Source organism: Ceratotherium simum, unplaced genomic scaffold (genome assembly GCF_057802395.1).
Source record: "Ceratotherium simum simum isolate JZ-2026a unplaced genomic scaffold, ASM5780239v1 HiC_scaffold_54, whole genome shotgun sequence".
Lineage (NCBI taxonomy): Eukaryota > Metazoa > Chordata > Mammalia > Perissodactyla > Rhinocerotidae > Ceratotherium > Ceratotherium simum.
Window position 1 is genome coordinate 138713 of NW_028261270.1, and position 26196 is coordinate 164908.

General features: G+C 45.6%; 1 pseudogene across 1 annotated transcript; it reads left to right on the forward strand.

Annotated features, from left to right (window-relative positions):
- Positions 1-4: 4 nt before the first annotated feature.
- On the forward strand, positions 5-26190 carry LOC101398727 (peroxynitrite isomerase THAP4-like; annotated as a pseudogene). The gene is made up of 4 exons (XR_015551511.1): positions 5-429; positions 2484-3607; positions 19331-19378; positions 19628-26190. The product of XR_015551511.1 is annotated as a peroxynitrite isomerase THAP4-like (transcript).
- Positions 26191-26196: the final 6 nt, after the last annotated feature.

Genomic DNA, 26196 nt, shown 5'->3' on the forward strand with positions numbered 1-26196 from the left:
CGTACGGCAGGGCCCCGCGGGGAGGGCCGGGCCACACTCTCGGCTTCCCCGCGGTCTGGGTCGTTCGCTCTGAACACTGCAGCAGTGACCCGTGGGGCAGCGGAACAGACGCGTTTGTGCAGCGCGACCCTGGGCGGGCGCGTCAGCCGGCATTTTTGCCTAGGCCCACGGGCGTGGCCATGTTGCTTTACGGACGATGGGCGGTCGCGCGCCTCCATCTTGTCGGCCTGCGGGCCGCGGGGACCAGCTCCCATGTCCCACAGAGTGTCGCGGGGAGCCCTACCCTCATAGCGGGCCCGCTGTGGGGCGGCGAGGAGGGGGCCGGAGGCTGGTGACGCGACAGACTGAGGCCCGGGGTGGTGATCTCTGCGCGGCCGCTATCTGCTCCCACCGCCGGGCAACAGGAGAAACCGCCGTCTCCTTCCACAGGTAACCGGCCGCCACAGGTAACCGGCTGCCGCCGCCGGGTCACGACCCGCCCCCGCGGTCCAGCCAGAGGTGGTTGGCACTTTGTCTTCGGGGCCTCGGGCGGGTCCAGCGGGTGAGTCAGCGCCGGGCGCTGTGGGGCCTTGGCCTGTGCCACTGTCTCTGCTCTGGGCGCCTCGGGCCACCGCGGCCACCCCACGGCCACCGGCGCCCACTTTATGGCCTCCACCACCCTCTCACCCACGCCTCGCGGCCACCCTGGTCTCCATTGATTCGGGCTGCAGCCAACAATGTTGAGAAACAGGGTATTCTGGAAACGTCCTTCCTTAGCTCACTATTTTCTTGTGTTCGCTGTGATTTTTCTGCTCTTTTGATGGCAGGGAGCCTGCCTTAATCTCTGCGATCAGGAATGCGGCTGAACAAATGCTGCTGGTACCTCCTGGATGGTCGTGCCTCTCAGAGCTCTGTTGCTAGACGGGTCCTGGCAGTGCAGGGAAAGGTGGCTCTGGGCGTGGAGGTGAGTCCTGGAGAGGCACGTGACAGCATCCTGGGTGGAGCAGGGTGAGCCCCCGTCCTCACAGGGAGGTGGACTCTGCATCTGACAGCATCCTGGGTGAGCAGGGCACGGCCCACTCCTCACTGGGAGGTTTACCCTGGGGAGTCAGGGAAGGGGCTCCTCTCTCCACCTCTTCCTTGGGCTTCCACAGCGGGGTGAGGGGTTTGCCTTCCACCTGGCCTGGCTCCCTTCATGAGGGCTTCTGGAATTCAGCCAGTTCAGCGAGTCCTTTCCCGCGGACTCCGCACTGGAGGTCCCAGAACAGTGCGCTGAAGACATTCTACTTTGAAAACCTCCTGGCAGATCCTTTTGTTTTGCATTGCAGGTTGTTGTTGAATTTTGAAAGACCTGAATGCCACTTGTCGTCTAGAGTCTTATTGAGAGTTTACAGTGGTTTGTTCTAAGTCGGAAGTTGTTACAATCTATCCAAAGAACTGGTAATGTGAGCTTGTTTCGGAAGTCAGCCACCATGCTTTCTTGACAGTTTCCTTCAGAGCCTGTGTCCCAAAAGTTTTGTTACTGGTTTTGAGAATGAGGCAAAGCACTGCAGAGAAGGTGGCTCTTGGCATGTGTCATGGTCTAACGTGGTCTGGGGGCAAAAGAGGTGGGGGTCTTTGGGAAACTAGTTACAAAGCATTGAGAAAGGTTAGAAGGTCATGTTGCTTGGAACTCCCTGAGGAGCTAGTACCCACCTGGTCTGGTCCACAGCGGCCTCAGGGGGGTTAGATGACCTCAGGTGGAGCAGAAAGCCCTCGGGAGAGAGCCCCCCCCACCCCCATGTGCACAGTTTGGTCTAAATAGAGATTTTACCTTAATGAGGAGAAAAGATGATGAAGTGTCTTGGTCAGTACCTTGCAGGGGCTGGTTGCTTTGTACAGGGAGCAGCTTTCCTCCTGGTAGTGGAAGGACAGGAGGAACACAGAACCACAGCTCTTGGGGCTGACCTCCTCTTGGTAGCGGTCCCGCATCCTCAGCTGCTTGAGCAGAGCTGGGGTCAGGCGCCCTGCTGAGTGCCTGGGAGGCTCTGCTGGCCGACACCTGGCCTGGCTTTGAAATAGGGGGACCAACCCTCCCCGTTTTAGCACCCAAAGTCCTGCATCCCAGGGACAGCAGGAGGGTTGGGCAGCCATGAGCTTCTAGGAACTATTTCCGAGGCTGCCTGAAGCCTTTCCTGTTGTCTTGATGCCATCCTGTGCTATCTGCCCGAGCGTCTGTGTCGCTACAGGGCACTTACCACAGCCTGAGAGGAGGTTCTCACCTTCCTTCCTTCTCTGCCTTACAGACGGTCAGCTCCTTAAGGTAGACAGTGGGTCTTTCATCTTTCTATTCCAGTAATAACTTGCAAGCAGAAGGTGTTCCTTACATCTTTACTAAAGGTTTAAATGGGCAAAGTCACTACAGGTGTGGGTGTTCACAGAAACACTTGTTTTCCTTTTATAGTTGATCATTTTAGGGGGAGACATTTAATTCTTTCTAATTACTTTTTCATTTATCCTTGCAGCCTCCACATAAAGAGCTCAAAATGTCTGGTCCAGTTGTTAAAAGCTGTTCACAGGGATGACTGGACCCCACTAAGCATTCTTTCATCTGTAGTGAACATTTCACCAACAAAAGCTTTTGGAAAGGCTGGAGGATCAGTACTACGTGCTCAAGCCCAAGGCCGTGCCCTCCATCTTCCACCTGACTGAGAAGCGGGGCTGAAGGCCGTGGCCGCCCCAGGAGAAATGACACCAGGAAGGCCGCCGGGGGCCTGAGGAACATGCGGGTGAAGCAGATGGGAAAGGAGCTGCAGGTTCGTCGTGGTCCTTGAGGGAAAACCTGAGGGCCCAGCCGTGGTCCCGCAAGTGGAAGCGAGCAGCTCTGCAGGGTGTACCCGCATCCAGGGCTGCCCAGGAAGCCGCCAGTCAGGAGCGGATGCAGAGTCTCTGGAAGGAACTCCAGGAGACAGTGTGGCCTCCACAGCATCAGGCAGCCAGGTAGATGCAAACACGTCTGCTGTAGATGCTGGTGATGAGACCCCCTCTTCCCTGCCAGGGCCTGCTGGGTAAGAGTGGCATTTCCGTGGGTGACTTTATCCCCCAGGATCTGAGGTGTGCAGATTTATTGGCTGGTTTCATTCTTACAGTTTCTTCTCAGAGCACACTTGAGAGAAGCCATCTGTCCCTTGAGAGGCTGTTGACCGAAAGAGGCTGAAGAGAGATGTGGAGCCCAGCTGTAGCTGGACCAGCCTGGAGCCTGAAAAGGACTTGGCCCAGAGCCCCCAAGTTCATCATTCACAATGATGCCTCAGAAACCCTGCCAGAGCCCCTCCACCCTCCAACAGATGTCACCCCGAAGCCAGCCGCAGAAGCTGTGCAGGGCGAGCACCGCGACACCACCCCCATGTCACTCGGCGGGGTCATCCTGTCAACACTGGGGGCCCAAGAACTCCTCGACTCGCTGCACTCCTACTGCTTCTGCTCCCCTGGGAACAGGAGCACGGGTGCTGCCTGTGGGAGCAGGTGGAGAAGAACGGCGAGCTGAAGAGGGGCAGCCGCCGACAGCCAGGTGCACACACTGCAGGAGGAGCTGGACGAGCTGAAGGGAGGGGCTCCCTGCCTTAGCAGCCTGCTGCCCCCAGCTGAGGTCAGTCCCGGTGCTCGGGGCTCCCCCACTGCCTGCTCATCATGAGGGGTTTCCTGCTATGCAGCAGACTGCCCCTGAGCACTTCTGTGTGCAGCATGCCTGCTGCTGTCTTGGGAGAAGGCTCTGCTGGTAGCTGCCCCTCGCAGACAGGGAGCCCAGGCTGCAGAGCTCACCCCGCTCGCTCTAGGGCGCTCGAGAGGCAGTGGTAGTTGTCAGGGTTTAGCAGGTGGGAAAGGAGGCATTGCAGGTGAGCTGGGAAAGCCAGACCTACGCAATGAATGATGCCTGGATGGTTGGTTTCCGCTTGAACAGGAGAAAGTCAGCTTCTGTTGCATCCCTCACACAAATGTAACTTCCATTGAGTTAGGATCTAAATGTGAAATAAAATCGACATAGTAAACTATTAGAAAAGTTATAGGAGACTCTTAAAGTCATGGGGAGGTTCTTTCCATTCATGTTTTAATGAATATCCTTGAACTGAAGTCATATTGAGCATTTTAATAATTTCTTTAAAATTTTAAACATCTGTTTGAGTAGAATATGTTCTCTTTTGCAAAAATTAAAACACTACAGAAATACATAAACTAAGAAGTGGTAAAAACTCCCATTTCTCACCTATCTCCCAACTTTTATTCCTTGTCGGTAGTAAAATTTGGTGTGTAATCTCCTCGACTGTTTTCTGTGCTTTACATACATATTTCTCCACCTGTGCAAATAGGTTGGATATATTTTTGGTGTGTTTATTGGCTATGTTTCTGATTTTCCCACTCTTTTACAGTTTAGTACTTGTAAACATTGTTTTCTAGATATTCCTTACATATTGAGGGTACCATCTTTTCCCAGTTATACATCCATGGAGAACATTTCCCTACCACATTGTTCATTTAATCTGGATCAGTGCTTGTCTTCCCAGATGTCAGTAACACTTCAGGTGGGAAACGGCTGTATGTGACAGGCTGTTCAGGACCTCCAGAATACCCGGGGCAACAACCATTAGGACAACCCAAAGCAAGAAACAAAACCCACTCTGCTGTTTCCAGATAAATCCTGGGGGAAGGACAGCTCCAGTTGAGGACAGCTGATGTCCTCGTCAGAGTTATCTGCTATGGTCTCCTATCACGTTAAAGCTGTTTCTGTAGTTTGTCGTACCTGATGGTACAGTTTGGTGCCTTTGTCTGTTCCTCTTGGTCAGACTGTGAAGGTTTCTCAATGTTACAGGTGTTTCCAGACAGCCAGCCCTTGACTCCGTTGCTCAGGTCTACGTTGTTGTTCCCGCCTCGTGAATCCTCACTTCATTCTGCTGATGTTGGTTTTATTGCGGTGTTGTTCTGGCTCCTGAGGGAAGTGCTCAGCTTCTTCATGTACAGTTGCTATTCCCTGATACCTGCAGTGGAGGCTGTGCCCCTTCTTCTATCCCCTTGTCCCGACGCCATGGATTTGCCTCATGCTGCTCTCATTGCTGTTCATTTCTAAAGAGTTTGTCCTGTCTGTCTGGATTCCCTCTTTAACCTGAGAGATTTAGAAGGATGTGGACAGATTTTGAAGTGGATAGGTTGGGGGGAGGGGAGCCAATATTTTGTGATTATTCTTTACTTTTATTGCTTTAAGTTCCAGTAATATGGTCACTTATAGATTTCTGCTTTTTGGACTCTAGAGATTTCATTGTGGCTTAGCACACAGTCCATTGTGGTGATTGTTTCATTGTGGTTTGAGGAGAATGCATCCTCTCCACTAGTTGCTTACGTTGTTGTCCCTCGGGCTGAGGCTAGATCTAGCTTTTTTGTGTTTGTCAGCAGATCTGTTTCCTAACTTACTGTATCACTTGACCTGTGGATTTCTAAGAGAAGTAAGGTAGGTTTCCCTGTGATTCTGGAGGTGCCTGTGTCTTTTTGTTTGTCCAGTTTTGCTCTATGTTTCAAGACCATATTGTTAGGTACATAAGTGTTCCTGACAGTTATCAACACAGAAAACCGGTTTTTTCCCGTTTAAAGTCCTATTTCTCTATCTTCTTATTTTCAACCATATTATATCCTTTTATTTTATAGCTATATTTTAACTCAACTTGAGAGCCTTCATCTTTTTATAGAGCAATTTAATCCATTTACAATTGTGATTATTGATAAATTGGAATTTGATTCTACTGTTTAATTTTTAATTTGTTAGGCTTTCTCATGATTTTTCTATTCTTCTAGTGTGTCTTTCAGCTTTTATGAGCAACCATTTCTGCCTTTCTTTCTGGAAATGCTCAGAGTTGATCAGTTCCTGTGTTCTACACTCTCAACTCCTCACCTTCCACTCCCCAGCTTGAGACTGTCTGATCTTAGTTCTGTGTTCTTATTTTCCCCATCAAGTGACCGTGATTGGATGTAAGTACACGTTTTATTGGTTACGTTGTTCACCACTATTTATTGTATCCAAATTTTTCCTCCTTTTTGGAAATATTTGATGCTATTTTGGAACTCATGTGACAGTAAAATTTTGAGAGGAATGGAGTCTGAGATTCTCCTCAGGTGCTGATGCTGGGGAGCTAGCACCTAAGCTCTTAAAGTTGCATTGGTGTGTCTGCAGTCAGGATGAGGTCAGAGATGTTTAAAACCGTGGAATTGAATGAGGTTTCCTGGAAACACTGCAGCTGTGGAAGGGACCAGGGCCCAGACTAGGAGAGGGCAGTGTTTGCAGAGGTGCAGCTGAAGAGGGTCCAGGAAAGGGGACTGAAATGGTGGAGCATGAGGTTGCAGGAGCCATGAGGGGAAGGGGTATTGCAGAAAGGAGGGGTGCTCAGCTGGGTGGGATACAGCTCTGATCAGAAAGATGAGAGAAGAGAAAGAGAAAAGATGGCTGGACTCGGCCACATGGGATCACGGGTGACCTCATTCTCCTTGACAGGATGAGAATGCAGCTGGGTCTAGAGTGGGGGAAGGGGGGCCATGGGAGGGCAGTAGGGATGAAGCACTTTACTTAAGAGGTTTAGCCATGAAGGGGAGTCGGGAAAGTGGACAGTAGCCAAAAGGGAGCATGGGTCCAAGGGAGAGTTTTGTTTGTAAGGTGGAGATGAGCTAACAGTTGCTGCAGGTAGGACCGGATGGAGAGGAGGAGCCTGAGGGCCCGGGAGGAGCGTGCTGGGCCCTGAGGAGGTGCAGGGCTGGCCCCCGCTGCCTGGGAGGTGCAGAGAGCAAGAGGACAGATGTGCTGGTGGAAAGGGCGCCCTGCGCCTCTGCTCCTGTACTCCTGGAGCGTGAGGTGGGCAGTAGCTGGGAGTGGAGGGGCGATGCAGGAGGTGTTAGGTCAGTGGCGGGGGAGGAGGGGGAGAGAGAGAGGGTGCCCCGGCTTGGTCTCCATGGCCCACACGGAGCTCCCCGCTGGGATCCCCGGTCACCAGCTGCTGTCTGTCTTTGATGTCTTCCTCAAAATGTTGGCTATCTTGATGGTTCCCAGGGCTATTATGAATTTGTTCATCAATGAAGGAATCTTTGGGTCATTTTTTAGGGATTTTATGTCAAAGGGGCTCTACATGTGTTTATTCAGTCCATCATCTGTACCCAATCCCTTTGTTTTTGGACAGATTCTGTACAACAGAACAGCCGGGCCAGTGGCCTGCAGGTTCTAGGGTTCGGGAGGTTTGGCCTCTAGAAAGCCAGTGCTGATTGGCATTCTCACAGGACGTGGTGCTCTGTCCCTGAGCCCGCTCTAACTGTGGGTGTCAAGACATTGTAAATCCTGGGGCAGTTCTGTCAGGGTCCATCGTTGGCATTTCTGTAACCAGTGAGGGTGAACACTTTTCTGTGATCATTTTCTGTTACTTCCCTGACTGTGCTGTTGCCTGCCTTGCTCACTGGGTTCCGAACCTTCCTGATGGAACCAGGACGTTCACTCTCTATCCAGTGTGATTGCATGTTCCCTCAGTGTGCCCCTTGAGTACTTGCTTCAAAAATATCTGTTTTCTTCACATTCTTTGATTCTTTGTACATATAATCTAGATTTAATCTGGAGCTTTAAAAATGTTTTATTGTGGAAAACCTTGAACATACACAAATTAAACAGAAAAGTGTGACAGCCCCCCATGTCCCTATTACCCAGCTTCAACATTTATCAAGATTCTCATGTTCTTGTTTCCTCCATATTTCTACCAACTCCCTACCTTCCATTGATTATTTTTTAATTAATACATGGTCTTTTAGGAAAGTTTTAGTTGGACAGAGAAATTCAACAGAGAGTGCAGAGCATTTCTCCCTCCTCCCCCACAGTTTCCCCTACTGTTAACATCTTGCATGGCCACCTGTGTTAGTGCGGTTCCTTCCTTACAAGTGAGGAGCTGATGCTGCTACAGTGTTCGTAACCAAGTCTGTAGTTTATGTCAAGGTTCACTGTCTTGCTGTCATGTACTTGGATTTTGATAAATGCATAATCTCATGTATCCACCACAACAGTATCCTACAGAAGAGTTGGATTGCCGTAAAAGCCCCTGTGCTCTACCTTTTCATCCCTTGCCCCCCAACTCCTGGCAACACTGATCTTTATACTGTTTCTATAGTATTGCCTTTTCTAGAATGTCGTGTAATTGAAATATATTAAAACTATGGAACAGAATATATAGCCTTTTCCGGTTGGCTTCTTTCACTTAGCAATATGTATTTAAGGGTCCACTGTGTCTTTTTGTGGCTTGATAGCTCATTTCTTTTTTTTTGTTTCATTTTTGTATATTGAGTTAAAATATACCTAACAAAAAGCGTGCCATCTTAACCATTTTTAAGTGTATACTTCAATGGCGGTAATACATTTACACTGTTGTACAGTCATCACCACTATTCATCCCCATAACTCTTGTAAATCTGAAACTCTATACCTATTAAAAAATAACTCTCCCTTCTCCCCTCCCCCCAGCCCTTGGCAGCCATCATTCTACTTAACGTCTCTATGATTTGACTGCTCTCAGTTCATACAGTATTTGTCTTCTTGTGACTGGCTTATTTCAGTTAGCATAATGTCCCCAAGGTTCATCCATGTGTAGCATATTGGAGAATTTGCTTCCTTTTTAAGGCTGAATAATATTCCATTGTATGGATATACTACATTTTGTGTATCCATTCATGCGTCAATGGACACTGGGGTTGCTTCCACGTTTTATCTACTGTGACTAATACTGCTATGAACATGGGTGTGCAAATATCTCTTCAAGGCTCTGCTTTCAGATCTCTTGGGTGTATATCCAGAAGTGGAATTGCTGGATCACGTGATAATCCTATGTTCATTTTTTTTTAGGAACATCCATAACTGTTTTCCATAGCAGCTGCACCATTTTACACTCCTATCAACAGTGTACAAGGGTTCCCATTTCACTGCATCCTGGCCAACACTTGCTGTTTTCTGTCTTTTCCGTAGCACTCATCTTAGTGGGTGTGAGGTGGTGTCTCATTGTGGTTTTGATTTGCATTTCGCTAATGATTAGTGGTGTTGAGTGTCTTTTCATGTGCTTATATGCCATTTGTAAGTCTTCTTTGGAGAACTGTCTCTTCAAGTCCTTTGCCCATATTTGAATTGGCTTGTTTTTTAGTTGTTTAGTTTTAGGACTTCTCTGTATATTCTGGATATCAGTCTCTTGTCAGAAATACGAGTTGCAAATATTTTCTCCCACTCTGTGGGTTGCCTTTTTACTCTGTGTACAGTGCCTCTTGATGTACCAACTTATAAAATTTTCTTTTTTTTTTTTTTTTTTTTAAAGATTTTATTTATTCAGTTTTTTCCCCCCAAAGCCCCAGTAGATAGTTGTATGTCATAGGTTCACATCCCTCCAGTTGCTGTACGTGGGACTCGGCCTCGCGTTGCACGGAGAAGTGGTGCCTCGGGGCGCTCCCGGGATCCGAACCCGGGCCACCAGCATCAGAGCGCGCGCACTTAACCGCTAAGCCACGGAGCCGGCCCCCAACTTATAAAATTTTCATAGGGGGCTGGCCCCGTGGCTTAGTAGTTAAGTGCATGCGCTCCGCTGCTGGCAGCCTGGGTTCGGATCCCAGGCGCGCACCAACGCACCACTTCTCAGGCCATGCTGAGGCCGCGTCCCACATACAGCAACTAGAAGGATGTGCAGCTATAACATACAACTATCTACTGGAGCTTTGGGGGGATAAAAGGAGGAGGATTGGCAATAGATATTAGCTCAGAGCCAGTCTTCCTCAGCAAAAAGAGGAGGATTAGCATGGATGTTAGCTCAGGGCTGATCTTCCTCACAAAAAAAAAAAAAAATTTTCGTGGAGTCCAATTTGTCCATTGTTTTTCTTTTGTTACCTGTGCCCTTGGTGTCATATCCAAGAAAACGTTGCCAAGCCCGGTGTCATGAAGATTTTGTCCTGTTTTTTTCTAAGAGTTTTCTTGTTTTAGGGCTTACATTTATATTGTTCACCCATTTTGAGTTAATTTTTGTATATGGTATTGGATGAGGGTCCACCTTCAAGCTTTTGCATGCAGATATCCAGTTTTCCCAGCACCATTTGTTGGAAAGAAACCTTTCTCCATTGCATGGTCTTGGCACCCTTGTCAAAAATCACTTGACCATATATGTGAGGGTTTCTTTCTGGGCTTGCTATTCTATGCCATTGGTTTCTATGTCTGTCTTTATGACAATACCATACTATTGATTACTGTAGCTTTGTAGTAAGTTTTCAAAACAGGAAATGTGAGTCCTCCAGTTATGTTCTTCTCTTTCAGGATTGTTTTGGCTATTCTGAGTCCCTTGAGATTCCATGTGAATTTTAGGACAGGTTTTTCCATTTCTGCGAAAAACATCATTAGGATTTGGATAGGGAATACATTAAATCTGTAGATTGCTTTGGGTAATACTGACACTTTAACAATAGGAAGCCTTCCAATCCATGAACATGGGATGTGTGTCCATTTATGAATGTCTTCTTTAATTTCTTTCTGAAATGTTTTGTAGTTTTTATGGTGCCTTTCACCTCCCTGGTTAATTCCTAAGCATGTTATTCTTTCTGATACTATTATAAATGAATTATTTTTGTAATTTCTTTTCCAGAGAGCTCATGGTTCGTGTATAGAAATGCAGCTGATTTTTGTGTGTTGACTTTGTATCCTGCTACTTTTCTGAATTCATTTGTTGGATCAAATGGCTTTTTTGTGGAGTCATTTGGATTTTCTACATATGAGATGATATCATCTTCAAACAGAGACCATTTTACTTCTTTCTTTCCAATTTGGATGCCTTTATTTATTTATTTTTATTGCCTCATGGGTCTGGCTTGAACTTTCAGTACTGTGTTGAATAGAAGTGGTGAAAGTGGGCATCCTTGCCTTGTTCCTGATCTTAGAGGAAAAGCTTTCAGTCTTCCATCACTGAGTATTATGTTTGCTGTGTGTTTTTCATATATGGCTTTTGTTATGTTGAGGCACTTTCCTTCTATTCCTAGTTTGTTGAGTGTTTTATCATGAAAGGGTGTTGAATTTTATCAAATGGTTTTTCTGCATCAATTGAGATGGTATTTTTTTTTCCCCTTCATTTTACTGATGTGGCATATTACATAGATCGATTTTTGAATGTTGAACTCCCCTTGTATACCAGGAATAAATTTCACTTGGTCGTAGTGTATAATTGTTTTAATATGCTGTTGAATTCAGTTTGCTAGTATTTTGTTGAGGATTTTTGCATCTGTGTTCATCAGGGGTAGTGATCTGTAATTTTATTTTCTAAAAGAAAGGACACTAAAAGTGTCCTCGTCTAGTGTTGGTATCAGGGTAATGCTGGCCTTGTAAAATGAGCTTTGAAGTGTTCCCTCTTTTTCAATATTTGACAGAGTGTAAGAAGGCTTGTTTTTAATACTTCTTTATATGTTTGGTAGAATTCACCAGTACAGTGATCTGGTCCTGGGTTTTACTTTGTTGAGAGATTTTTTTTTTAATTTCTTGACATATTAGTGACATATAACATATGTAAGTTTTAGGTGTTCAAGTTGATGATTTGTGAAAGGATTACTACAATACAGTGAGTTAGCACCTCTGTTCCCTCACATAATTAACTTGTTTTTTCTAGTGATCACTTTTAAGATCTACCCTCATAACAACTTTCAAGTATATAATATAGTATTGTTAATTATAGTCAGCATGCTGTGCATTAGATCCTCAGAACTTATTCATTTTACAGCTAGAAATTTGTGCACTTTGACTCACATCTCCCCATTTCCACCACCCCCGAGACCCTGGCAAACACCATTCTGGTCTCTATTCCTTTGAGTTGGGCTTTTGTAGATTTCACACATGAGTGAGAATATATAGTATTTGTCCTTCTCTGTCTGACGTATATCACTTAGCGTAATGCCTCAAGGTCCATCCATGTTGTTACAAAATGCAAGATTTCATTCTCTTGCATGGCTAAATAATATTCCATTATATATTTCATGTATACATATATCTCACATTTTCTTTATCTGTTTATCCATTGATGGACACATGGATTGTTTCCATGTCCTCAGTTTGTGAATAATGCTGAAATGAACATGGGGATGCAGATATCGCTTCAGAATAGGGATTTCAATTCCTTTGAATATACACCCAGAAGTGGAATTGTTCATTTATGTAGTATTTCTATTTTTATTTTTTTGAGAAAATTGCATATTTTTTTCATAGTGACTGTACCAATTTACATTCCTACCAGCAGTGCACAGGGTTCTCTTTTCTACACAGCATCGCCAACACTTGCTGTCTGTTGTCTCTTTGAGAATAACCACTCTAGCAGGTGTGAGGTGATATCTCATTGTAGTTTTGATTTCATTTCCCTGATGATGAGTGATTACGAGCATCTTCTCATGTATCTGTTGACCATTTTTATGTCTTCTTTGGAAAAGCATCTATTCAGGTCCTTTGACCATTTTCATATTGTTTTGTTGGTTTCTTTGCTGTTGAGTTCTATATATTGTGGATATGAACCCCTTTAGTTTTCCAATTGTTTCATTTGTTGTGCAGAGGCTTTTTAGATTGATGCCATCTCACTTGTTAAGTTTTGCATTTGTTGCTTGCACTTTTGATGTTATATCCAAAAAAAATCATTGTCAAGACCAGTTTCATGGGGATTTTTGCTCTACATTTTCTTCTAGTTGTTTTATATTAGGAGTCTTACATTTAAGTCTTTAATTCAGTTTGGTATCATTTTTAGAGTGGTGTAAAATAGGGGCCCAATTTCGTTTTTCTGCATGTGGTTATCCAGTTTTCCCAGCCCCCTTTATTGTAGAGGCTATCCTTTCCCCATGGAGTCGTCTTAGCTGACTCGTCAACTGTTAGCAAACTGTATGTGTGTGGTTTTATTTCTGGGCCCTTGGTTCTGTTCTATTGGTCTAGGTGTGGTGTCTCTTTTTATAACTGTATCATACCGTTTTTATTACTATAGATTTGTAATAAAGTTTGAAATCAGGAATTGTGATGCCTTCAGCTTTTTCTTTCTCAGGGTTGCTTTGGTTATTGGAGGTCTTTTGTGGATCCATATGAATATTAGGATTGTTTGTCCTATTTCTGTGAAAAATGTCATGGCAATTTTAACAGGAATTGCATTGAATCTTGAGATGGCATTGGGTAGCATGGACGTTTTAACAATATTCTTCTGATCCATGAGCATAAGATATCTTTTCATTTCTTTGTTTCTTTGATTTCTTTCATCAACGTCTTGTAGTTGTCAGTATCTAGATCTTTCACCTTCTTGGTTAAATTTATTCATGAGTATTTTACTGTTTTTGATGCTATTGTGAATAAGATTTTTTTTTTTATATCTTTTTTAGATAGTTCATTGTTAGTGTACAGAAAGGCAACAGATTTCTATATGTTGATTTTGTCTCCTGCAGCTTGAGTGAATTCGTTTGTTAGTCCTAACAGTTTGGGGAGGAGTCTTTAGGTATTTCTCTATATAAAATCATATCATCTGAAAACAGAGACCACTTTGTTTCTTCATTTCCACTTGGGATGCATTATATTTCTTTCCCTGGCCAAAAGTCTCTGGTTAACACTCGCAGGACTATGTTGAAGAGTGGTGTTGAGACTGGGCACCCTTGTCTTGTTCTTTGTCTTAGCAAGAAAGCTTTCAACCTTTCACTGTTCAATATGATGTTAGCCGGGGGTTTGTCATGTAAACCTTTTATTATGTTCAGATATGTTCCTTCTGTAACCTTTGATTGACAGTTTTTATCATGAAGGGGTATTGAATTTTGTCAAACTGCTTTTTCTGCATCGATTGAGATTATTTTATGATTTTTATCTTTCATTCTATTAATGCAGTGTATCACATTCATTGATTTGCATCATGTTGAACTTGATCATGTTGTTTGATCCTTTTTTTGAGTTTAGATAGTTTTTTTATAATGTGTCTTGGAGAAGAAAGTTTTAGTTTGAAATTTTAGGGTGACAGATCGGCTTCAGGACCCTGGATGTCTAAATCTCTCCTCAGACTTGGGAAAGTGTTAACTGCTATTTTTTTTTTTTAAAGATTTTATTTATTCAGTTTTTCCCCCCAAAGCCCCACTAGATAGTTGTACGTCATAGGTTCACATCCTTCCAGTTGCTGTACGTGGGACTCGGCCTCGCGTTGGACGGAGAAGCGGTGCCTCGGGGCACCCCCGGGGATCCGAACCCGGGCCGCCAGCATCAGAGCGCGCACACTTAACCGCTAAGCCACGGGGCCGGCCCTGCTGTTTTTTTTTAAGTCAACTTTCTTTTCCTTTCTTGCTGTCTTCTCCTCTGGTACTTTAATAATGCTTATCTATTTCTTTTCATGGTATCTCATAATTCACACTGCCTTTCCCCATTCCTATACATTTCTTTTTTCTTTTTGCTCCTTTGACCGGATGATTTCAAATGACACATCTTCTAGTTCACTAATTATTTCTTGTACATGGTTGAATCTGATTTCAAAGCTCTCTATTGAATTCTTCAGGTCAGTCATTGTGTTCTTCAGCTCTAGGATTTCTGTTTGTTTTTCCTTAATGATTTCTGTTTCTATGTCGAACTTCTCGCTTGTTCATGCAGAGTTTTCCTTATTTCATTTACTAGTCTATCTGTGTTTCCTCATAGTTTTATGAATTTCTTAAGAGCGTTGTTCTGAAGTCTTTGTCACGTAGTTCCTAAATCTCCATTTCTTGGTCAGTCATTGGAGTTTTATTCTTTTTCTTTGGTGGTGTCATGGGTCTTTGATTATTCATGATCCTTGTGGCCTTCCATTGGTATCTGCAAATTTGAGGAAGTAGGCACCTTTTCCACTCTTTACAGACTGGCTTTAGCAAACCAAAGCCTTCACAGTCAGCCCATCTAAGGCTTGGACAGCCCTAGATGGACAGCCTAGTCCTTGGACAGCCTGGTACTGGGGTAAGTGGAAAGCTTGGGTCCACGGTATTGTGTCCGGCCCTGGGCACAGCTGGGACCCTGAGTTCATGAGTAGCTCCACTGGAGCCGGGTTTGGCAGGTCCTGATTGAGAGCCTGCGACCACAGGAGTCATCCAGGGCCATGGGAGTTGGCCAGCGCTGGGATGAGCTGAGAGTCTTGGCTTACAGGAGCCTGCCAGGAGCCTGGTGCCATGAGAGCTGCTTGTGCTGGGGTAGGCCAGAGTCTGGATTCCTGGGAACCTGCTGGGAGCCTGGGGCCACAGGAGCTGCCTGAGGCTGCAGGAGCCAGCAGGCACTGGGTCAAGATGGAAGCCTGGGTTCATGGGAGCCTGCTGGTGTCTGGTGCCGTGGGAGCTGCCTAGGGCTGCCTGAGTCAGCAAGCACCTGGGTGAGCTGGGGGCCTGGTTTTCTGGGAGCCTGCCAGGAGCCTGGTTCCATGAGAGCTGTCTACAGCTGCTGGAACTGGCAAGTGGTGTGGTGAGCCATGGGCCTGAGTTCCCAGTAGCCCCCAGGGAGCCTGGTACCATGGAATCTACCTGAGGTTGCAGGAGCTGGTAAGTGCTGAAGTGACCTGGGGTCCTGGGTTTATGGGAGCCCACTGGGTGCCCTGTTACAGAAGCTGCCTGTGGCTGCCTGGAGTAGGCAGGAACTTGGGTGAGCCAGGGTCTGGATTCACCAGAGCCCACCAGGAACCTGGATCCAAGGACACCACTTGGGGTCACAGGAGCCACCTTGGGCTGTTGAAGATGGCAGCCCCTAGGCTGAGATGGGGTGCTGGGTTCCCGGGAGCCAGGTGTCAAGGGTGCTGCTTGGGGCCACCAGAGCTGGCATGCTCCAGGGTGAGCCAGGGGCCTGGATTTGCAGAAGCCTACAGGGAGCCACCGAGGTCCACAGGAGTCAGCCTGGTGCTGGGGCAGGCTGGCTCAGGGTCCTTTGGTCAAGTTGGGAATTCACTTTACCCTCCTCTCGTTGGGAGGTTTTTGATTACTGATTCAGTCTGCTTATTTGTTACTGGTCTGTTCAAGATTGCTGTTTTTTCCTGATTTAGCCTTTGTAGGTTGTTTCTAGGAATTTATCTATTTTGTCTAGGTTACCCAATTTGTGAGTGTACAGTAGTTCAGAATAGTCTCTTCTGATCTTTATCTTTCTGAAGCATCAGTTGTAATGCCTCCTCTTTCATTTCTGATTTACTTTCTTTGAGTCTTCTCTCTTTTTTTCCTCGATTTTCTATCTAAGAGTTTGTCAATTTTAGTTTTTCAAAAAATCAACTCTTTTATTGATCTTTCATAACGTCTTTCATTTTTTCCCACTCTCCTCTTGGTGACTTCCATCCTTCTGCTAACTTTGGGTTTCATTTTTTCTTTTTCTAATGCTGTGTGTTGTAAGTCAGGTTGTTTCTTTGACATCTTTATTGTCTTATAATGTACAAATTTATCACTATAATCTTTCCTCTTAGTACTACTTTTGCTGCCTCCTGTAAGTTTTGGTGTGTTTATTGTTTCTTTTTGTATGTTTTGAGCTATTTTCTAATTTTCCTTTTGATTTCTTCTTTGATCTACTTTTAAGTTTACGAGTTTTTTGTTGAACTTCCACGTATTATGAATGTTCTGGTTTTCTTTCTGTTATTGACTTCTTGTTTCATGCCATTCTGTTTGGAAAAGATACTTGGTATTATTTCGGTTTTCTTAATCTTTCTTGTTAAGACTTGTTTTGTGACCTAACACGTGATCTGTTCTGGAAAATAGTCCATGTGCCCTTGAGAAGAGAGTGCATTTTGTTGCTGTTCGGTAAAATGTTCTGTGTATGTGTGATAGGTCCATTAATGTTTTCATGTCTGCTGGTTCCTGATTTTCTGTCTGGATACTCTATCCATTGTTAAAAGTGGGGTATAGAAGTCTCCTACTATTGGCAAGTTATATAACTGAGAAGACTCTAATATTGAGAGTATATAAAGATCTCTTGGAACTCAATTATAAAAAACAAAGTCAATGAAAATGGATAACCAACTGGAATAGACATGTCTCCAGGAGAAACACAGATGGCCAATAAGCACTAGGCAGATACTCAGTATCTTAAATTATTAAGAAAATACAAATTCAAAGCACAGTGTGATGCTATTTCATGCTCAAAATGAAGGCTATACTCAACATAATGGAAAATAACAAGTGTTGGTAAAGATGTGGAGAAAGGGAAACCTACATACATTACTGGTGGGAGAGTAAAATGATGCAGCCACTGCAGAAAACAGCTTGGCATTTTTTAAAATCTTAAACCTAGAATTACCATTGACCCGGAGAGTCACATGGTAGGTATGTCCAAAAGAGCACTGGAAACATATGTTCAAAGAAAAACTTGTCCATGGACATTCAAAGCAACATTTTTCACAATGGTCCAAAAGTGGAACAAACCCAAATTTCTATCCAGTTATGACTGCATAAACCAAATGTGCCCTATTCATAATATAGGACATTATAGAGCCATAAAAAGGAATAAGCTACTGCTACATGCTCGGCCTTCGATGAACCTTGAAACATGTGTGCTCACTGAGCTGTCCACAAAGGCCACAGATAGTATGATGTCGTTTGAATGAACTGTCCAGAATCGACAAATCCATAGGGGGAGAAAACAGATGAGTTGTTTCCATGGGCTTGGTTTAGGAGAAAATAGAGTGTGAATGAGTGTGGGTTTGTTTGAGGGTGTTGAAAATGTTCTGGAATTAGATAGTGGTGACATAATCATTGTACTAAAAGCCACTGAACTGTATACTTTAAAATGCTTACAATGGTGTATTTTGTGTTAAGCAAATTTTCCTCCATAAAAACATTGAATTTTTTAAATTAATCAGGGTATAGATTAATTTTAATTTAGTTAATTTTAAGTTGGGATGTTTAATAAGGGTAATTAATGAATTTATTAGGGGTAGGGCAGGTTGTAGCCAAGAGAGTAAACACCTGATGAGGGCTATAGTAACAAATTCTATAATTATACAAGCAACAGTCTAAAATCCAGTCCGTTTCCATTGTCCCCAACTTGGAGAGACCAGCCATGAAAGTAGGTCAGTGATCTTGGGAGCCTTGGGTATCTGTTCAAAGATTTGGGTAATATTATGCAATATTTTAACCTCTTGGGCCATCTGGTGGAGGTAGGTTTGAACTTGTGAGTTGATGTACATTCAGCAAGTGGTTCTAGGAAAGGCACAAACCCCTCCTTCCTTGGCCGGTATAGACAGTCTAGGGCCAGGCTATTTTCTAAAACCATTTAGGCAAGAGACTCATGAGGCTGTTGCACAAGGGCTAGGATGGGGTCTTAGGGAGTTGTTGTCCATGTTGGGTTAAGGTTTTCGGTACTTCTTGGTTGCCTCAGTTACCTAATTTTGTGTGGGTAGGGCCACCGTGCCTGTGCCCAGTCCAGTCAGTCAGTCCTAGTGGAACTGAACACCCAGTGCTATAGCACTGACAGTGTCTCTGTGGGTTGGTGGTAGCCAGTCAGGGCAGGAAACTCAGGGGACCTGTGACCTGAGGGAAGCAGGCTGAGAGAGAGACAATGATTCATTGCAGAATATAGTCTGGAGAAAGCTGCTCAGAGGGGAGAGAGAAGCTCATTGGTTGAGAGCCTTGTGATATCAGCCCACACTAAAAGCCGAAAGTGGATGCTCCTGGTGTGAAATATTCATTAGGGCTTTTGGAGGTAAGACCAGTAATTTGCATCCATTCACTGGTTACCTGTGCTATATGATTTCAGGGGGTATGGTTAAAGTGTTTGTGGGCCAAGAGCTGTTTGGGCCTGGGCACAAAATCCCCAAGGTGGCCTCGAAGGCTACGCCAAAATGACCCCTCAAGGAGCAGTTGGGGCAGAAAGTGGGTGGAGCATTTTGAAGGAAGCCTGGGGCAAAGATGATGTTGTTCGATGGAGTTGGCTACAACTGGGTGTCTCCATAGGGTAAGCCCTTGAGCTGGGGTACAATAGGTGATTGGAGGCCAAGTGACAGACCCTGCAACTCCTGATTCCCAGTGCACGGGCAGACTTCTCAGCCCATTGGACATAAATGGTGGTGGTGTTTGTGAATCATCTTGATGGCAGTGTGGAAAGTATAGGGGACATGTGGTGGGAGATGTCATGATAGTGTCGGGAGGAACTGTGTGTGAGATTACGGTGTTGAGGGGGAAGGACTGGAGGCAGGTGCAGTGGGTATGTGACCAACAATGGTCAGTAAAGGAACAGCCGGGGTGTAACTGGAGAAAGCAGGGACCAGCCGAAGTCATGTGTTTAAAACAAGACACTAAGCCCAAATGGAGCCACTTAGGCTAAGCCCCACGTCAACAAGCCAAGACTTAATTAGACTTTTGGCCCCGCCAGGAATGGAATCTTAAACCAGTCAATCGAGAATCACCTGATGAGCAGCAGGTAGGTCATCTTCCTGATAGAGACCTGCCATCCCCTAAAGGAAGGTAGCCTTGCAGTAACCAACTGGCTTTTTTGTCTAGTATAACTTCCTTGTTCCTGCTCCTTTCTGCCTATAAAAGTCCTTCATTTTGTACAACTCCTTGGAGCTCTTTTCTCTCTGCTAGACTGGATGCTGCCTGCTTCATGAATTGTTGAATAAAGCCAATAAAATGTTTAAAATTTACTCAGTTTTATTTTGTTTTGTACCAGTTTGGTGGCGGCAGTGGGATCCAAAGGAGACATCTGATGGCTTCAGGGATGAGAAACACAGGCATTGGTACCCGCAAAACCTTTGAGTTCCCCATCTTTTTTGCCGTTTCCGAGGGCCGTGGGTAAGTTCCTCTCGGATCTGAGATCCACTCTCTTTGCGTTGAGTTCCCAATCTAACTGGCTTTCCAGTCCAGGGTCAGTGGGTCAGTCTAGACTGACAGGATGCTCTAAGAGAGCATCAGTCTTAGCCCTTGGCTAGTCGGCAGTGCCAGGCAAAGGCTTGGTGGGTCAGCTTGAGCTGGCAGATAGTTCTACCAGGAACCCGAGTCCCTGGACCTTGGTTAGTGCACAGTCCCCGTTTGTTGGGGTCTGCTGGTTGAGTCTGCAGTCCCCACGTGTTAGGGTCTGCTGCTTCAGTCCATGGTTCTTGCTAACGGAGAAGATTGGAAGAAATGTGTGCTCCATGCACACCCAGTCCTTGAAAACTTCCCATGTGCATTTTACATGCCTTTTGCCCTCTGTTGACTGTCGATGGGTTCTAAGGAAATAGTGAAGGCACAGTGAAGAGCAGTTGTGGGTTTCTGCACAACTATCTTGAGGAGTGCCGCCCCCTCAACCTGAACAGCCACCCGGCACATCCCCTCACCGTGGATTGGAAGACTCCTTATTGTGACAATGTCAACATTATCCAAAGAGATCAACAAATGCAGTGCAGTCCTTATCAAAATCCCAAGGACGTTTTGTGCTGAAAAAACAACAAAACCCACCATAAGATTCTTATGGAATCTCAAGGAAGCCCAGATACAGAAAACAATCTTGAAAGGAGGTAGTAAGTCGGAGGACTCATTCTTCCTGATCGAAAACTTACTACAAATCTACAGTATCAAAACAGCATTGTCATGGCATAAAGACAGACATATTGACCAATGGAAACAGAATTGAGAGCCCAGAAATTAACCCTCACCCATGTGATCAAATGATGTTTGACAAGGGTGCCAAGATTATTCAATGGGGAAAAGTCTTTTCAACAAGTTGTGCTGGAAAAAGTGGATATCTACATGCAAAAGAATAATCTTGGACCCTTACCTAACACTGTATACAAAACTTGATTCCCAGTGAATCAAAGACCTAAAGGTAAGAGCTAACACTATAATACTCTTAGAAGAAAACATAAGACAAAACTTGACAAAATAGGATTTGGTAATGATTTCGTGGATATGACACCCAAGGAGCAGGCAATAATATAAGAAAATACACATGCTGGACTTCATGAATATTAAAAAGTTTTGTGCTTCAAAAGTCATTATCAACAGAGTAAAAGCACAGCCCACAAGATGGGAGATCATATGTGCAAACCATGTATCTGACAAGGGTTTAATATCCAGAATAGATAGAGAACTCCTAAACTCAACAACAAAAAACAAACAACCCAAATCAAAATTGAACAAGTACATGAATAGACATTTCTTCAAAGAAGATCTGCAAATGACCAATAAGCATATGAAAAGATGCTCAACATCAGTAATCATTAGGGAAATGTAAATCGGAAACATAGTGAGAGACCACCTCACATTCATTAGGATGGCATCTATCAAAAAAAAAAAAAGAAGAAAAAGACTAGAACCAGTGTTGGCCAAGATGTGGAAAAGTAGGAACCCTTGTGCACTGTGGTGGGAATATATAATATATAGTTGCTGTAGAAATCTGTATAACAATTCCTAAAAAAAATTAAAAATATAATTATATACGACCCAGCAATTCCACTTCTGGGTATATACCCCACCAAAGAGTAGAAAGCATGTTTTCAAAGACTTATTTCAACACCCATATTCACAGCATCATTATTCATAATAGCTAAAACATGGAAGCCACCCAAGTATTGTAACCGAGGAAGGGCTCGCTGCCCAAACACCTCTTAAGCCAACCATGGGATACGCACTCTTGTAGAAGAGAAAAAGCTTTATTACGAGGTTGACCAGCAAGGAGACAGGAGACAAAGGTTAAATTGTTCTCCCCGGTGGGCTGTTGAAAAGGGCTTTTTAAGGGCAAAGGAGCAGGTGCAGGAAGGTTGGGGGCAGTCCTACGTATTTTGTGCAAGTGCAGAAGATTTTCATGTTCTGTCATACATCCCATGTTCAAAGGACGGTGTTCTTAACATGATCGGCCGGGGAGTTCTTGGTCCCCCAGGTCATTCTCCAGTCACTTGTGCCATCGTGGTTTGAGTCTTGCCAACCATCTTGTAGTCTCACTGGCTCAAAGCAGTTGAAACTTGCTCAAGGAGGAAAAACGGAGTTTCTGAAAAACAACTCACGGCCTAAGATTACATCCTTAGTAAATATCACTAAGCTTAAGAAAGTAGTCTCCACGGGACTGTTGATAAAAATCTGGCTGGGGCAGCATTTTATTTTGGGCTTGGTTTTGGGCCCAGCTATGGTATCTGTCCAGGGATGTTTGGATGAACAAAGTGTGGAATATACATGCAATGGCATATTATTCATTGTTAACAAAGGAAGGAAATTCTAAGATATGGCACACCATGAATGAACCTTCAGGATATTACTCTAAATGAAATAAGCCAGTCACAAAAATACAACCTTGTGTGATTTCCCTTCTGTGAGGTTCCTGAAATCGCTAGATTCAGAGAGACAGAAAGTAGAATGGTATTTGCCAGAGGCTGGGGAGAGGAGGAATGGGGGGTTATTCATGAATGGGTATAGAGTTTCAGTTTTGCAGGATGAGAAGAGTTCTGAAGATGCATCGTGGTGATGATTGCATAGCCATATTAATGTCTTCAATACACTTAAAGCATACTTAATGTATCGATGGGGCTGATGACTTGTCCTGGCCGAGCACATGCTTGTGCTGTTGCATATCTTACGTAACCCTCACTGTACAGTTGGGAAACTGGCCCAGAAAGAGGCAAGTACTATCCCAGACCATAGGAGGTGGTCAGTGTCTCGAAGACTAGAGAGAGCGCCAGCTTCCTTGGCCAAGGCTCCGCCCCTTCCCTCAGGTTTCCTTTGGCAATGAGAGGCATTAAGATCCTAGAGGATTGCTGCCCACCCCTTTCCATATGGGGTCATTTTCCTCTCCTCATCATCGCATGTGCACAGGCACCCCCACTCTCACTGACTTCTCATGTGGGGACCAGAGAGGTGCAGTCGAGAAAGAGCCGACACCGAGGAAGTGACAAGAGGCAGGAGTGAGAGAGGTTAGAGACAGCTCTCCCACGGGAAGTAGCATCTGTTCTCCTAGATACATGCCCAGGGGCCCAGAGATGGGCAGAGGAATCCCTAAGGTTCCTAGGTTTCTACCTGTTCCAGACCCATCCGTGGCCCAGCCTGGGGAGCACAGGACTGGGGTCCTGCAGTCCACCTCTGTGGGCACCCAGATCTGTGATGAGCCCATCCTCCCCTTGTGTAGGCATTGGGAACAAGACAGAAGACCTCAGTGAGGGTCCTCCTGTATAAAGTGGAGTGCCTCCAGCAGGTGATTCCAAAGGTTTCATGTGCTCACAACGTGTCTGTTGGACTAGGTTCTCTGTTGATGACCTACTGTGCTCTGAAATGCTGAGAAAATGCTTTCCAGCCCCTGGAGATCCTTTAGAACTGAGGAGGCTAGGGGACTTGGGTAGATGAGAACTGAGGATAAGGAAGAAGATTCCAGAGCACTGGACAGCAAATCCAGAGTCCAGGGAGAAGACTAATCCTTGTGGGACCCTCGGGGTCCTCATCTGGAGGCAGGGGGTAGTCATTGTCCTGGTTGAGGTTGGATGCCTCAGGACTGAAGAGGACACCTGGTGGGGGACAGCAAGATGGAGGGAAAGGTAGGCTCCCGAGATTCCTCCCACTCCGTCGAAGCCGACAGGTCCTGCTCCTTTACCCCTGGGACCTTGGAGAGCCTCTGCCTTGAGGACACCCTAAGAAAGTTTCCTTTCTGTTTGGTGGAGTTTTGGCGAGGGCTGCAGCACTAGTGCTGCCCACCAGGGGGCGGGCAGCCTCTTGTGTCAGTGGTGGCCAGTGTGTTTTTGTTTTTATTTTTTTCAGTTGTATTGAGATATAACTGATAATACAGCACTGTGCAAGTTAATATGGCTGTGTGGTATATTTGAAAGTTGCTAAGAGAGTAGATCCTAAAACTTCTCATCCCCAGGAAAAAACCTTTTATTTCTGTTTGGTGATGGATGTTAACTAAACTTATTTTGGTAACCATTACATAATATATATATATTAAGTCATTCGCTGTAAACCTAGAATTTACATGGTGTCCACTGAATTGTGCTTGATGTCCTGGAGTAGTGAAGAGTCAAGCAGAGGTCTTTCTGGCTGTGCCCCTGCCTCAGAAACAACTTGTACCTCCTATTACTAGTGCTCATCTCCACAATCAAAGTTGGTCAGAAGCAGGGGGAGGGGTGCAAGATCTTCCCATATACTCATTCAGCAGCTGTGCAATGAGCCCTCATCCTGTGCCAGGTGCCCTGGTGGGCCAAAGTGCAGGATGAAAATGGCCAAGTGGTTCCTGACTTCCAGGAGCTCACAGTCTAGAGTGGAAATGGACAAAAGCAAAGACATAAGAAAGAAAAGAGCAAGTGCTGTAGAGAACACAGCAGGGGGCTGTGAGGGAGGACTGGGCGTCACTGGATAGGAGGGTCTGAAAGGCCTCACTAGGGTGACATTTGCTGGGACCAGAATGACAAGAGGGAGGCAGACCTGCACGACTCTGGGAGCAGTGAGTCAGGGGGATGGCACCACTGGTCCTGAGTCTCACAGGCAGAAGTGAGTTTGGCCAGAGGAGGTTAGAACGGTGGCCAGTGCAGCTGGAGGGAGGCTGGGAGGAGAGAACAGGAGCTGGGGTGGAAGGTAGGACCAGGGCCTGGTAGGCTGTGTCAGCTACCTTTCCCTCTCTGACTTCATTGCCCCAACCTTGCATTTCAAAACTACAAATGTTGACTGTCTCACAATTTGTGTGGATCAGCAATCAGGCACGTTTTAGCTGGGTGCCTCTGCCTCAATGAGTTTAACAGGTTGGGGCTGTGGCCTCAGCTGAGGTTCAACGGGGGGAAGACTGGCCCCCAAGTTCACTCTCAGCCTTCAGGGTTCAGTTTGGACTGACAGCCTGAGTTTCTTTCTGTCTGTTGGCCTGGGCACTCCCATGCTTCTCTCCTCGATGGGCCTCCACATTGGGCGGCTCCAAATCACTGGTATTTGATTCCTCAGATCCAGGGATTCAACAGAGTGAGAGAGAGAGAGAGGGAACGTGAGAGAGGCAGTAAGAGAAAGTGAGAGACTTTTTTAGTTAAAATTTAGAGAAGACATCCCATCAGTTTGGCTGTTATTATGTTCAGAAGCCAGTTACTAACCACTTAGTAGTTCCACTGGGATGGCTATACCATGGGTGGGGCTTACTGGGTACCACTGTGGAGGCTGCCCACCTCATGAGCCAAGATGAGGCACTTGGGTCTCATACTACATAAAGCAGCAAACAATTGAATGATTTTATGCCACAGGATGGCAATATCTGAATTTCCATTAGTTTCGACCCCCTCATGATGCTGACCTGAAAATGAGGCCAACTTGGAAGTGACTGTTCCAATATCACATTCCTGGAACCCAAGCCTGTTTTGAGTGGTGTTCTGGGCTACATCCCACCCCTCCTTGTTATTCTTCTATCTCTAAGTTTCTGCCTTAGGTACATGTGACACCAGCCCCCAAGGGTAATAGATATTATCTCATATACACCAGGGGACACCCGTAGGAAGTAGATTTTAGCCTGATCCCCATGGTGCTGGTTTGGAGACTGGGGAGGACCTGAGAGGCACAGGGACTTTCCCAGGATGCAGAACTGGTAAGAAAAAGGAGGTCTGCATTCATCTCTGTCTCCTCAAAGCTAGGACCTGAGTTAGGTTTCCAGGGAGCTGTGGCTAGGGCTGTGTGGGCTCCTTGTGTACAGTTCAGGAGATGACATGGGGGAGGAGGGTTAGCAGCCAGGGCACAGGGGGCAGCTCTGGGCAAGTCTGATTGAGAGAAGGGGCCCAGGTAATGGAATCTTGAAAAATGACCTCACTGCTTTGGTCATAGACCTCAACAGATCTTAGAACTCTGGTAACCAGGCACCCACAGCCTCCCATCCAGCTCACTTGACTGGAGACAGTCAACAGGCAAAGATGTGTTTTTGTTGTTTGCCAACTTTTGGAGGATCTGGGCTCCAAAAAGCCCAGAAAGAGAATCTTTTTGGTCGTTCCAGACGTTCTCTCAGCCCTCATCCCCAACGCCTCTGGGTGTCCGGCAGGAGGCAGCGAAAGGAAACATGAGGCAGCCCAGGAAAGGCTAGTGCAGGCCGGGCACAACTGTGATCCCACCTCATCAGCCCCACACCCCTTGCCACTCTTTGTGTGTGTGTGCATATGTCTACATGGAGGGGGAAAGGCAGGGCATGAGAAGCGGGTCATTCCTGGCCAGGAGCTGGTAGTTAGGTGTCGGAAGCCTAGTGCGTCTGTCATGTTCATACCCCAGGTCATGGCTGGCAGCATGAGAAAGTGAGCTCCTCTACTCGTATGTTACCGAGCCCTA